At 48.0% G+C, this 15,000-nt stretch overlaps 1 protein-coding gene across 4 annotated transcripts in view; it reads left to right on the forward strand.

Annotated features, from left to right (window-relative positions):
- Nucleotides 1–8,258: 8,258 nt before the first annotated feature.
- Nucleotides 8,259–15,000, forward strand: part of plekha6 (pleckstrin homology domain containing, family A member 6) — a 92,215-nt gene continuing 85,473 nt past the window's right edge. For all 4 annotated transcript variants that reach the window (XM_083667746.1, XM_083667749.1, XM_083667745.1 and 1 more), the window contains exon 1: nucleotides 8,259–8,304. The gene's annotated coding sequence lies outside the window, so the exon portion shown is untranslated. The remainder of the gene's footprint in view (nucleotides 8,305–15,000) is intronic.

The raw sequence follows: 15,000 nt of genomic DNA on the forward strand, positions 1-15,000 counted from the left end.
GACAGTGACGTTCACATGGCCAAGAGTGGATGGAGGATGAGTGTAGCCTTGCCGTTGTACCCTTATGTCTTTCATTTTCTTTCTCCCTCTCTCTATTTCTTCTGCTGGCGTTCCCGCCCCCCACCCCCCACCCCCCCCCCTCTCTCTTTCTCTCACATCCCCTCTGTCTCACTCTCTCACCCCACCCTCCCACCCCCTTCTTGGTCTCACTCTCTGCTCTCCCCCCATCTCTCCTCCTCCCTCCCTCTCTTCCCCCCCCCCTCCCCTCCTCCCTCCCCTCTCCCCCCTCTCTCCCTCCCTCCCTACGCTGGGCCTACTAGTGTGATTGCGTGCCTAGCCCCTCTACCAACCCTCCAAGGAGCTGCCATGTTTGGCATTCGGGCACAGAGACGGGGAGGCAATTTGTTCTGACTGCATGCTCATCAAGCCTCGTTAGCGGTGTTGACTGTAACGAGAAGGGAAAACGTTACGTTTAAAAGTCAAGACTGCAAAAATAGAAAAGTCTCATGGCTTCCCTCTGCGCACACAGTGAGGAGAAACTCTATTCGGTGCCGTGGGGCTTGGGAGATGTAGTTCTCCAGCGGAAAGGGGGGAGTGTGAAGGGTAGTTGTCAGGAGTGAAGGTGATGTGGGCGGTGTGTTACTCTTATGGGACGGTTCTGGTGGGTAGGGTAGGTTCTGTGAAGTGTAGGTTCTGTGTCGTTGTCAGGGGAGACGATCAAAGGGAAGTGTAGTTCGTTCGGGGCGAAGAGGGCGAAGAGTCAGGGGGAGCCTGGTGGAGGCAGACATCGAGGGATGGGGCTCATTGTCATGGCATGGAATGGAATGAGGAATGGTGTGTGTGTGTGTGTGTGTGTGTGTGTGTGTGTGTGTGTGTGTGTGTGTGGTGTTTGATACCGTTCCTCATTCCGGCTCCACGCGTGACAATGAGCCCCGTCCTCCGATGTCTACCTCCACCAGCCTCCCTGGAGCACTGTGTTTCTTAGTGGAGAGGATATGTAGGTTACCATCCCGACTTGATGTTGTCAGACTGGAAGTGTTCGGAAGAGTCGGAAGAGGGGAAGTGATGGAAAGATTGAGGACACCGAGAAGGAGCGGTGATCTGAGAGAGAGGGGGAAATAATAGAGGGTTGGACAGTGCAATGAATAGGGAAAGGTTGATGAGAGAGAGAGAGAGGGAGAGAGAGAGAGAGAGAGAGAGAGAGAGAGAGAGAGACAGATAGAGAGATGGGGGGGGGCAGGCTATAAATAGGATGGGGACTGTTGGCACAGGTCCTCAAACACAAATCTCCCCAGAAGACCCCTCTCTCTCTCTCTCTCTCTCTCTCTCTCTCTCTCTCCCTCTCTCCTCTCTCTCCTCCCTCTCTCCTCTCTCTCTCTCCCTGCTGAGTCGTAGGGGGTCATCATTGCATGACTGCCAGATGACTGCCCTGTACCCCACGGCAATGCCAGATCTCTCGCTCCCTCTCTTTCTCTTTCTCTCACACGCACACCCCTCTGTCAACCTCCCTCCCTCCCTCCCTCCCTCCTTTTTTTCCATCCAGCCTATCCTCCCCAAGCACTGTACAGTGGAAGGATGCTCCTCTATAGTCTGTCCTAGCGTTTCAGGCCACAACTGTCCCTCTCCATAAATGTCATCCTGCCTCACGGAGAGACAGCAGGCACTCCACCCCCCCCCCCCCCCTCTCTCTCTCTGGATGTCCTCATTAATCTACTGTGCACTTCTGGTCTCATAGAGTATGGCTTTCTTGTGAGATGGAGGGAGGGATGGAGGGATGGAGGGATGGAGAGATGGGGGAGATGGAGAGGTATCAGCTGTCAGCGTTTTGTGATCTGGCCAAGACACTCCCAAAGGGGGAGAAGTGAAAATAACCCCCGCACATAAAAACACACACACACACACACACACACACACACACACACACACACACACACACACACACACACACACACACACACGCATGCACACACGTGTGCTGAAAAGCAGACATGCATGCACCCACACACACACACACACACACACACACACACACACACACACACACACACACACACACATTTCACATGCCTGTCTCTGACAGCTGGACCAGTCATATGGACCCCCATAAGGACTGAAGCACGCTCATGGTCACTGGCCAGGGCTGTGCTAGTGCCCAACAGAGGGCGGGGTCTCTGCACCGTGGCAGCTGTTGCCTGGCAACTACTGTTCATTAATGTTCATTAATATGCAGATTTATACCCAATAAACAACTGTAGGCCTTTGATACACTATTCCCCAAGTATGAACACCATAAGTCACGACACTACATCCATCGATTAAGTCCTTTCAGAAAGGCTTAAAAACTGGATTTCCATAGTGGTTTCTATCCTTCTCTCTCTCCCTCTAGTCTGGTTCTGTCTCAAATCTGCCTCTCAGGTTTAGTTTAATCCTAAACCAGGACTCATCCAGATTAACCTGTCATGTTCTGGTGCTCTGGCACTGGAAGGAACCACTATTGAGTAGAGTTGACATCCTTCTATCCTCCCTGCCTAGGAGGGAACGCTGATCTAAACACAGTTGGATAGGAGAAAGGCAGGGTTTCACTCTGTGGTATTCATATATATACGCCATTTAGCTGACGCTTTTATCCAAAGCGACTTACATTGCAGTGAGTGCGTACATTTCAGTATATATGGTCCCAGCGGGAATCAAACCCACAATCTAAGCGTTGTTAGCGCCATGCTCTACCAACTGAGCCACAGAGGACCACTATCTAGTCCTAAAAGATCAGTTATTAGGCTACTCTTTCTAGGACGTATCAGGACAAGGGGTTCATTATTGATTTATATGTACCCTATGAGAGAGATATACCATATGTTTATAAAAAAATTATTCGAACCATGTCATGGTCGATACATCCTATTTCCTAAAGCAATAATCTAGTGATTGAAACACGTTTCTCTCTTTGGGGGGTTTTCTCTTGCCTCGAATCAGTGGATTGATAAAACCGGGTTTGGCACGGCACGTTCTGTTGTAGTTATGTAAGTGTAACAGTGTCGCAAACAGCTTCGCTTCCTCGCTTACTCCGACCTCACGCGACTCTCTAAACTGCCTCCTCTGTTTGCCAACAGGCGTGAACATCACTGTCACCCGAAAATACCCCATGTTCACCAGCTACGCCACTGAAAAGCTAGCGATTCGATAGCGTGGGTGGTGGTGGTGGGTGGTGGGTGGTGGTGGTATTGGTGGTGGTGGTGTTGGTGGTGGTGGGTGGTGGTGGTGGTGTTGGTGGTGGTGGGTGGTGGTGGTGGTGGTGGGTGGTGGGTGGTGGTGGTGGTGGTGGGTGGTGGTGGTGGTGGTGGTGGTGGTGTTGGTGGTGGGTGGTGGTGGTGTTGGTGGTGGTGGGTGGTGGTGGTGGTGTTGGTGGTGGTATTTCAACTTGAGGAGAGAGTTGACTCCACTTAGTCCGTTCTAACTTATCTCAGAATGGGAGCGTTGCCGCGTGTGTCCGTGCAGAATACTGTAGCCCCATACAGACCAATCAGAGGCCAGTCCTCTCCAGGCTACGTGACCTCTCCAGAGGTCGTTGTGGAGAGGGGTAACATGATGAGACCGGTCGTTAAGAGCTCATAGACACAGTCATGCAATCCCCGGGTCTGCTCTCTCAGTGACCGACTGCATCGGGAACTCATCCGGAAGAAAAGGTCAAAAAAAAAAGAGGGATTTAAAAAAACAGATAGACAGATGAACATGAATAAAAGAGGATGATGTTGAGATGTCCTTCGTCACGGTGGTGTTTTCCCTAGAGTGTTTTCTCAGTTAAAACCGAGGGTGTGATCTCTGTGTGTGTGTGTGTGTGTGTGTGTGTGTGTGTGTGTGTGTGTGTGTGGGTGGGTGGGTGGGTGTGTGTGGGTGTGTGTGTGTGTAAGGTCGTGTCATCCTTGCACGCAGCCTATTTGGAATTTCCATGACCACCCCAGAGGGGCTGTTTGTGAAAGAGGTGTGAAAAGCAGAGGATGATCAGCCAGGGAATTGGATTTATTTATTTATTTATTATTATTGTCTCTTTGGAGGAGACATCTTTATGTAGTCCCCATGGTACAGTTCCCATTATTGCTGACGGAAGTAAACTGCAGTAAACTGTGTGTGTGTGTGTGTGTGTGTGTGTATGTGTGTGTGTGTGTGTGTGTGTGTGTGTGTGTGGGCAGAGAATGACAGCGATGGTTGCTGTGTGTGTGTGTGTGTGTGTGTGTGTGTGTGTGTGTGTGTGTGTGTGTGTGTGTGTGTTGTTTGTTATTGATGGAAAAAACACATAGTAGTGTGTCAATGTAGTAGTGTGTCAATGTTCAATAAACAATGTTGGCTGTGGCTCTCGCTTTGCCCAAGGCCAGAACACCCCGATCTCTGTACAGTAAGGTTAATGATGAATGTAGGACAATTTCACTTATGTGTGTGTGTGTGTGTGTGTGTGTGTGTGTGTGTGTGTGTGTGTGAGTGTGAGTGTGTGTGTGAGTGTGTGTGAGTGAGTGAGAGTGAGCTTTATTTTCAATGCTCCAGTTCTATCATGTGAATTCAAAAGGGAAGGATGAGGAGGAGAGAAAGGAGAGTCATTTTAGATTATTGGGACAGACCCAAGGTACCTTGGTCACCGCTGAGGAGAGGAGAAGAATACAGCTATTGTGGATCAGCTGGGGCTGCGCTCCCATTCTCTACACTTCTCCTCAACTTGTGCACTCCTTCACTCCCTCGTATGCATTCACAACCATTGGATTGGTTTAAGCATCGGCTACAGGTGGGTTTCAACCACATTTCTGACATCAGTCCTGTCCTTTGAAGTCCATGAGGTGGAAGGAATGATTCTACAGTCAGGTTGAGGAGAGGAGAGGAGAGGAGAGAGGAGATGAGAGGAGAGGAAAGGAGAGGAGAGAACAGGGGAAGGGGAAGAAGGAGGCAGCAAGTCTGCTGACACTCCTTCCTCAGAGAGAGAGAGAGAGAGAGGGAGGGAGGGAGGGAGGGAGAGAGAGAGAGTTAGAAAAAAGAGAGAAACAATGGCCCTGTTGAACTAGAACAAAGGCTCTTGTGCTGTCTACATTATGTTTCTTTTCATCTTAGGAACATGTTGACTTTGTTAACTTCAGAGCTGCTGCATGTGCAGATATATAATGTGTTTGTGTGTGTGTGTGTGTGTGTGTGTGTGTGTGTGTGTGTGTGTGTGTGTGTGTGTGTGTGTGTGTGTGTGTGTCTGTGTGGGCGCCATGTGTTCTAGCTCCTGTATGTGGCTACCTGGTGTAAGGCTGCAGTATGTTTAGATTAGTGAGTCTGCCATCACTTAACCCTTGACCTCTCTCCCCTTCTGGGTCACTGGCCCCATAGGCCAGCGGAAACACACAGAGAGAGAGAGAGTGAAACAGAGAGAGAAAGAGAAATGTAGGACAAAGGGGGTTGTAGTGTGCAGCCGTGTGTAATGGCAATGTGTATTGGTGTAGTGTGTGTCTGTGTATGCTCTGTTGGGGAGTTGATTAATAATGATATTATCAGCGTAGTACAAACTAAGCGGTCCATTAGGGTTTACTGTAATATAATGAGTCTAGTTATCATTCATAATGTTGCAATAAATCATACCTAAACTCATCTCCTGCCATCAAACCTCTTTATTTGTGTTTGTTTGTAAGTTATTCACCATATTTTCCACAGAAATAATGGTAGGAGAGAGGAGAGAGGGGTGTGTTGTATTCACTGTGTTGTTGTTGTCTGTGTGTATAGTTGTTATTGTGCAGTTCTGTTGATGTGTTTTAAGGGTTTGACTTGTGGGAGCCATTGATGAGAGAGAAGCACAGAAGTTATTTATGGATACCGGAATAGACACGCATGGACGCACGGACACACACGCACGCAGACAAACACACCCACACACATACTGTACATATATGTTTTTGCGTACTGTAATACACGCATGCACGCACGCACGCACGCACGCACGCACGCACGCACGCACGCACGCACGCACACACACACACACACACAACCCACAAAACTGATGATTTACTAACAGTGTTTTCATGTGCTTAAAAACAACTTGAGAACAACATGTACCCACAAATGGATTATATCATGTGTAACTCATTTAATCTTCACAATGACATATCGTGTGTGTGTGTGTGTGTGTGTGTGTGTGTGTGTGTGTGTGTGTGTGTGTGTGTGTGTGTGTGTGTGTGTTGCGATCAAGATTTTCTCATGAGAATCTGTCTTCTTGAGAGTGAAACTGGATACAGATTTTTATTGAAAGCAATTGTCTCACCACTTTAGTACAGTAGCTCAGCCTGGTCCAATAGAAACAGCCAAACGCAGCTAAAGCAATTTGTGCCCCTCTCTCTCTCCACCTCTCTCTCTCTCTCCACCTCTCTCTCCACCTCTCTCTCTCTCCACCTCTCTCTCCACCTCTCTCACTCTCTCCACCTCTCTCTCTCTCTCCACCTCTCTCTCTCTCTCCACCTCTCTCTCCACCTCTCTCTCTCTCTCCACCTCTCTCTCTCTCTCCACCTCTCTCTCCACCTCTCTCTCCACCTCTCTCTCTCTCTCCACCTCTCTCTCTCTCTCTCCACCTCTCTCTCCACCTCTCTCTCTCTCTCCACCTCTCTCTCTCTCTCCACCTCTCTCTCTCTTTCTCCACCTCTCTCTCCACCTCTCTCTCCACCTCTCTCTCCACCTCTCTCTCTCTCTACTCCCTTGGACATTTGAGGGCAGATGTACAACTTGATTGGGTAATTGAATAAGAGTATACTCTTGTACACCCTCTGTGTGTGTGTGTGTGTGTGTGTGTGTGTGTGTGTGTGTGTGCGTGTGTGTGCTTCCATGCATGCACGTGCGTGTATGTGTGCTAGTGTGCATGCATGCGTGTGTGTGTGTGTGTGTGTGTGTGTGTGTGTGTGTGTGTGTGTGTGTGTGTGTGTGTAAGAGAGAGAGAGAGAGAGGGGGTGAGAAAGAGAGAGCATGTATCGGCTTGTGAAAGTCAGAGACATAGAAGAATGGGAGAGATGGGTAATGTGAGTCTGGTAAGCCATTCCACTTGCATGCCTCACCCAATGTGATAACCCCTCAAGGTTAGATTTTCCTTCTACACTCCCTCTCCCTCTCTCTCTCTCTCTCTCTCTCTCTCCCTCTCTCTCTCTCCCTCTCTCTCTCTCTCTCTCTCCCCTTCTCTCCCTCACTCAATCCCTCCCTCTCTCTTTTCCTTCCCCGTGGGCCCCCCCAGCACACCTGTGTCTTGCGCCAGCCTCCTCCTGACTAACGCTGAGCATTTTTAACAAGAGTATTTTTAACACACACACACACACACACACACACACACACACACACACACACACACACACACACACACACACACACACACACACACACACACACACATACCCCCACACACACATACCCCCACACCCACCCCGCATGAGTGAACACACTCTGCTCCTCTGGTGCAGTGATTTGGAGTGTGTGTGTGTGTGTGTGTGTGTGTGTTTAGAGACCAGTCGGAGCGTACAGCGTGGAGCTGGTGATATTTCTGCGTACTCTTGGGAGAGAGCGGAGAACTCTATAAAAGTCTATAAATTCTCTTTGGTAGGGAAGTGTGGGAAGAAAAGTATTTTTCCCTTTTCCCGCCCTCTCCGACCAAGGGAGGGGTTCGGTTTCAAACGAGGAAAAAGAGAGGGACACGAGCCAGATGGAGATGGAGAGAGAGAGAGAGAGGTGAGGGAATCAGGGAGAACGAGGGAAGAGAGGAAAGGAAACCAAGGAAGGGGAGAAAGAGAGGGAGAGAGGACAATGGAAAGTGGGAGAGGGTGAATGAAAAAAGGGAGAGAGAGAGAGAGAGAGAGAGAGAGAAAGAGAGAGAGAATAGATGGAGGAGAAGAAGTGGACATGGAGAAAGTAAGGTTGGGGAGAGAGGAGAGTCAATGAAAAACGAGGGAGAGAGAGTGCAGGGAATGGGAGTGCAGAATAGAGGGAGGGAGGGAGGGAGGGGGGGAGGGATGGAGGGAGGGTGGGAGGGTAAGAGAGGGAGGGAGAGGGGCATGATTGTTTCAGGACCACTGGTGGTTTCATGTTTCTCCTCTACCCTTCAGCTTTCGTTTCTCCCGCTTTCGTGCCGACTGACTGACTCTCTCTCTCTCTCTCTCTCTCTCTTTCTCTCTCTCCTTCTCTCTCTCCTCCTCCGCCCCCTTCCAGCCAAGCCTCACCACGCTGTAGGAGATTATTACTAACGGGAAGACTTCAGAGAAGAGGCAGCACAAAGGGAAGGAGAGAAGAAAAGGTAGAAGGGAACTTTGAAAGAAGGTATGTCGCTACTGCACATGCTTCTAATTTTCCTTTGGTCTCTGAAACAGAGAGACGGAGGGAAGAGAAGAGGGGGTTTCTGACCTCTCTCTCTCTCTCCCTCTCTCTCTCCCTTTCTCTCTCTCTCCATCTCTCTTTCTCTCTCTCTCTCTCCCTCTATCTCTCTCTCTCTCTCCCTCTATCTCTCTCTTTCTCTCTCTCTCTCTCTCTCTCTCTCTCTCTCTCTCTCTCTCTCTCTCTCTCTCACCCTCTGGGATAGTCTTGCTTCTGTTGTTTCCCTGTTAGCTGAGGCTGTCATGCAAAGCAGAAAGTGTGTGTGTGTTTCTGCGTGCATGTGTGTGTGTGTTTGTGCGCGCATGTGTGTGTGTGTGTTTGCAGAATGCTGCTGATGTGAAGGAATAAATGAAACCATGCCCGTAGGTTGTGACTAGCAAAGTGTGTGTGTGTGTGTGTGTGTAAGATGTGCATGCATGTGGACTTGCGTGTGTGTGTGTGTGTGTGTGTGTGTGTGTGTGTGTGTGCAGGTGATGTGATGACATTCCTAGATGTCTAGACAGTGAGGTGATTGTTTTGATTGCTTGATGTATTGAGGTATTGTATCCCTGTGTCTCCCGGGAGATCTGAAATAACATACATCAACATTCTGTGACGCTTTATATGACATCAATGAACATACATTAAGTTAAAGGTCAAACAAGAAGGGCATCTGATTTTCACTTATACGTCTGATATATACAGTATGATACGCCAACTCCTCTGATACGACAGACAATAATTGCAAACCATGACGCAAACAGTATCTTTTAGTTTTACTTTTTGTTTTACCATCGTCAGAGCCACAGATGCACAGAGGTCTTACCATGCCTCTCTATTAAGGTAGTAATCCGATTCCCGTGATACAGTTTGTCTACTGCAGTGGAGGCTGGTGGAGGTAGAAATCGGAGGACGGGCGCATTGTAATGAAATCAACCACTGGTTTGATACCATTCCTCATTCCATTCCATGCTTTCTACCTCCACCAGCCTCCCCCTGGTCTACTGTAACATTAATCCTCTGCAGGAATGCGCATTTGGTTTCATGTACTTCATCAAACAATAAAATGTCAAAGAAACAAACATATCAATTCAAACATGATTTGTCAATGCGTTTGGATTTATCGCTGAAACCTAGCCACTGATTTGGATTGGATAGCCGAATGTGCAGGTGTTCAGTTGAGCTAGGTACCAGGTTTCCCTCCCATTGGCCCCTTTTACTGCAGTATTTACCCTGGCCCAGGGACCTGTATAATCATTTGTCTTTGAAACTACCATGGGCTCAGAATCAGATTACCAGGTGGCTATGCTTACTAGGCTGCTTTTACCCTTCACAGTTTAACAAGAGTCAAGCCTGAGTTCAGCATGTGTTTTTAGTTTGAAGGGTCTGTGTGTGTTTGTGTGTGCGTGCGTGCATGTATGTGTGTGTAGCACCACAACAGTAGCACAACACTATCTGTGCCTCATTTGAATACTGTACAACTGCCATGCTAACTTAATCCTAAAAGTTATATTATATGCTCACTTTTATTAGCTTTGGTGGCTAACCCACAAACCACACTCTGTCCTGTCATCTGAATAGCAGTGAGGCAGCAAATTGGGTCCCCCAATGCATACCCCCGCAGATTAGCTTTCAGTTGCTAACCTATAATTACCCTAAAAGGGAACAACGTGCTTCCGCTCCCAGTTAGCAATCATAATCATATGGACCTCATTATTTTTCTGGCTCCTCTCAAAAAAGGCTAATGCCATATCTTTCTCTCTCTCTCTCTCTCTCTCTCTCTCTCTCTCTCTCTCTCTCTCTCTGTTCTGTCTCTCTCTCTCCCCCTCTCTCTCTCCCTTTCTCAATCAGTGGAGGGAAACTTCTTGGTGTTGGTTTTAGTATGGCTAATTGCTAGGGTATATTTAGTAGCAGCGGAAGTGCTAAGGTGCTTATTAGTGTCAGGCAGCTAGCCATGAGCGGCTAGTACAGTGAGAGAGAGAGAGAGAGGATTAAAACAGGGTGGGGTGTCACTGATTACAGACTTCAGATACCCCAGTCAACCCCGCTGTCAAATTACAGTAGTCTGAACCACCATGAAGCAGCGGATGCCTGTAAATAGTGGTGTTGATAGCCTAGCTAGATTGATATGGGAGTAGCGGTTTTAGCATCATCGCTAAGAGTGGTGGTACAGTATATTGGACAACCAGTGTGTTGGTAGCCAAATATTTGGCATTTATAGAAGTGGTGAAGGAAACTGTCAATACTTTGAATTGGAAAAATGGTGTGTACAGTCCCTAAATGCTCAATAAATCAGTGAAGGAGATGCTACAGTGCTAACAACTTTGTTGTTGGCTTTATTGATAGGCCTGGCACTGTTCAATGGGTGAGGCTCCTCTGTCTGACAGGGTCGTGCCCACCCTGATGAGATTAATACTGGAGGGGGGTGGGGGTGGGGGGGGTGAGGTTGCCTGGGTAGCAGGGCAGCAGGCTGGTTGGGGTTTGGCATTGTCACTCAGGTTGAGAGAGTCAGACAAAGAGGAGATGAGGGATGAGGGAGAGGAGAAGAATACAGCTCTTGTACCCCCACGTGAATGGAGGGTGTGTGTGTGTGTGTGTGTGTGTGTGTGTGTGTGTGTGTGTGTGTGTGTGTGTGTGTGTGTGTGTGTGTGTGTGTGTGTGTTTAAGGGAGCTGCCGCCGCCACAGGGGCACCAGTACTCATTTGCCCCAATGGCTGCTCCTGAAAGCCCAGTTTATGCCCTCATTTTCTGGAAAAGTCTTCTGCTACCATGGCAGATTTCTCTGCTTCTTGACTCATCATTTAAAGAGACAAAAACAACCTCACACAGGGCACAGCTCCTGTTTGGCAAGAAAGTAGGGCTTGACTTATTGCAGCTTTATAAAAGACTTGTTGGCATCATTTGTTGTTCATGTTTTCATCTGAAACCTAAGTAGTTTCGCCTTCGTGGTTCAGTGGTCAAACAAAACAAAGAGAGGCTGGGAGTTCTCTAGAATAGAGGTGCCACTGATTATAGAGTTTGCATCGTGTTATTTCCTGAAGTCTAAGTTTAAACTCCTTTGGGCCCAGTTTTTGCCTTCCCAGTCCTCTCCTAAATGAGTATCCAAGTCAGTATTTCCTCAAAGGGTGGATTGTTGGCCTCCTGTGGATCAGGCGAAAGATTTGTTTTGCCGTCCGACATTTGAAAGAATGTAAGTGGGTTACACAGCCCTAAAGGTTTGACAATGTCTGTGCTTTAAATGGTTGGCAGGGCTGCAATGTGAATTACTCAGCAGTGTGTGTGGGTGTGTGAGGGGGCGGGGGGGGGGACGGTTGGTACTTTTTATTGGGCTCCAGGGCCTATGCTATCAAACCCCTGAAACCACCTGTTTATTACCCAAAACCCACACAGAGCCCTGCCCCACTCACTGAAAATTAGAGCCTATACATGTAATGTGTGTGTGTGTGTGTGTGTGTATGTGTGTGTCAGTCCAATTTACCCCGCTCTTCCCATAAGTCTAAACTAAAATCAAGCGCCTGCAGGCCAGCAAATAGAGAGAGAGAGAGAGAGAGAGAGAGAGAGAGAGAGAGAGAGAAAGAGGAAGGTTTGAACAGTAGTTCTATGAGGTGACTCACATGCAGGCCAGTGTAGACCTGTTATGCCCAGACATACCGTCTGTCTCTATGGATGGAGAGGGGGAGGAGGACGGGGGGATGGAGGGGTGGGGGATAGGGTGGAGAAAAAGGGGGAGGATGGTTGGAGGAGGGAGATGGGGTGAGATAGGAGGATCGGGGAGGGGGGGGTTGATGGAAGAGGGAGGGTTGGAGTATGGAAGGAAGATAGAGTGAGTGAGCATAGCTTTGCTATTGAGAGAAATCGCCATTGGTAGACCTGGCTCTCCAGAGAAGAAAGGCTATGTTCCAGGTAGAAAATGGGCTGCATTTCCTAACATCCTGTCCATATGACCATATCAGAAACACATACTTCCCCCAGATCACACAGAACCACAAAGAATTAGAAAAACACATCAAATATTGATTAACTCCCCTATTTGTTAGGTGAAATACGGCAGTGTGCAATCACAGCAGCTACATTTGTGACCTGTTGCCATCAGAAAAGGGCAACCAATGGAGACAAAGTAAATATAAGCTCATACTCCTACTATTTACACATTGTTACAACAATGTACATAGTAGTGGACATAACATTTGAAATGTCTTTATTCTTTAGAAATGTTTGTGTGTGTAATGTTTACTGTTCATTTTTTTGTGTTTATTTCACTTGCTTTGGCAATGTCTTGTCCAAAAAGCCCATTTGAATTTGATTGAATTGAAATACACGGGGAGAGGGTGGGTGAATGATGGGGTTGGGTGTAGGAGGGAGAGAAGAATTGGGGGGAGGGAGAGAAGAATGGGGGAGGGTGTGTAGTTTGGGGTTGTTGCTGCTGAATACCAGTAAGATGAGCTATAGGAGACAGGTCTTTTGTTTAGACATGATGGCCTCTTGCTGGGGTATAAGTGGGTGATGACAACATTTTCAGGCAAAAAGACAAAAAACACAAGGATACACACTAAGACATGCACGTGCACGCACGCACGCACGCACACACACACACTCCTCCTGTACACAACCCCCCCATCCCTAAAACAACAAGAACAAGAACAACCACACACACACACACACACACACACACACACACACACACACACACACACACACACACACACACACACAGTCACAGTTTATTTAGCTGCTGACTGAGCATGTGTCAGGTTAACTCACCTTCCTACATGTTTAATAGTGTGGCCACAGGGTGTCAATGTTGACCTCTGAGAGAAACGTATATACACTCACTGAACACTTTATTAGGAACACTTTGCTCTCAAAACAGCCTCAATTTTTCGTGGCATTGATTCCACAAGATGTTGGAAACATTCCTTTGAGATTCTGGTCCATGATGACATGGTTGCGTCATGCAATTCCTGCTGATTTTTCAGGTGCACTTTCAAGCTGTGAATCTCCCGTTCTACCACATCCCAAAGGTGTTCTATTGGATTCAGATCCGGTGACTGGGGAGGCCACTGAAGAACACTGAACTCATTGTCATGTTCATGAAACCAGTTTGAGATGACTTTTGCTTTGTGGCATGGTGCGTTATCGTGCTGGAAGTAGCCATTAGAAGATGGGTAAATTGTGGCCATGAAGGGATGCACATGGTCAACAACAATACACAAATAGGCTGTGGCATTCAAGAGATGATTGATTGGTATTAACGGGCCTAAAGTGTGCCAAGAAAACATTCCCCACACCATTACACCACCTCCACCATGAGAAGGTGTACAGGTGTTCCTAATAAAGTGTTCAGTGAGTGTATATATCTTTGTGTGTGTGTGTGTGTGTGTGTATTTGTGTATGTGTGTGTGTATTTCTGTGTGTGTGTGTGCCAGCTGTTGTGGGAAGCTTAGGGGCTACTTGTGTCCATGATTATCTGTATGTTCTATTTTGGGTTCTTTGATGTAATACTTTTATGTGAAACCAGATAAAGTTGATCGTGCGTGCGTGTGTGAGTGCATGTGTGCGTGTGGGTGTGTGGGTGTGTGTGTGAGTGTGTGTACTACATGGCTACTGTGCTCACCGGTCCATCTGTAGGAAACAGAAACATACGACCACAAATAGCCTGCATTCCTGACGTTCCACCAACCTGCCCATACCTGTTTAGTCACGCTCAGCAGGAGGCGATGACCAGCCCTACTACCACCCCCCTCCCCCTTTCTCCCTCCCACCCCTCCCTCCTTCTCCCTCACACCCCTCCCCATACACTCACCCAAATAGTTCCTTTCCTTCCATTTGCTGAAGCTTCTTTTACAGCCGGTCAACGAGTTCAAGAGCCTCAATCTATAACGGTGGAGACCTGAGGTGTTTTTCATTGTGTGGGTTCAGAGTGGCTCATGAATAGGGATATAGGTCTGTAGAATCTCTTGCAGTCTGCTCAGGCGCTTAACACAGGCCAATAAACTAGAGGTTGGTGAGTGGATAGAACTGCCATAGAGCTTCAATGTGTTTTTGGTTTCAGACGTTTTAGTATCCATTTCTTTAGGCTCGGTGAGAGAGAGCAGGTGTGTGTCTTACGTAAGCCCCCTCTCTACGCTCGCTTTTGCTCTCGCTATCTCTCTCTCTCTCACACACACACACACACACACACACACACACACACACACACACACACACACACACACACACACAGACACACACACACACACACACACACACACATGACACATGCACACACAGACACACACACACACACACACACACACACACACACAGGTATGACACACACGCACACACAAACACACACACACACAGACATGACATACACGCACACACACACACACCCACACACACACACAGACACAGACAGACAGACACACACAGACACCCCCACACACGGTGAGGGGAGACACACTTGCCCTGCAGTCATGTTGCTTTGCAGATTAGCAGTAAATTAGAAGCTAATGGTCCACAGTGAAAACAAAGGATGGGGCGCTGGAATGTTTTAATTGGCAAGGGAGAAGAGGGAGGAGGAGGAGAGGAAAGGGGGAGAGATAGAGGGGAGATTTGTGGCTCTTTTGGGTGCTAGGTTGGTCCTAGAGGAGAGGGAGAGAAGGTGAAAAAAGAGAAGGA

The sequence above is a fragment of the Argentina silus genome (genome assembly GCF_951799395.1).
Source record: "Argentina silus genome assembly, chromosome: 4".
Lineage (NCBI taxonomy): Eukaryota > Metazoa > Chordata > Actinopteri > Argentiniformes > Argentinidae > Argentina > Argentina silus.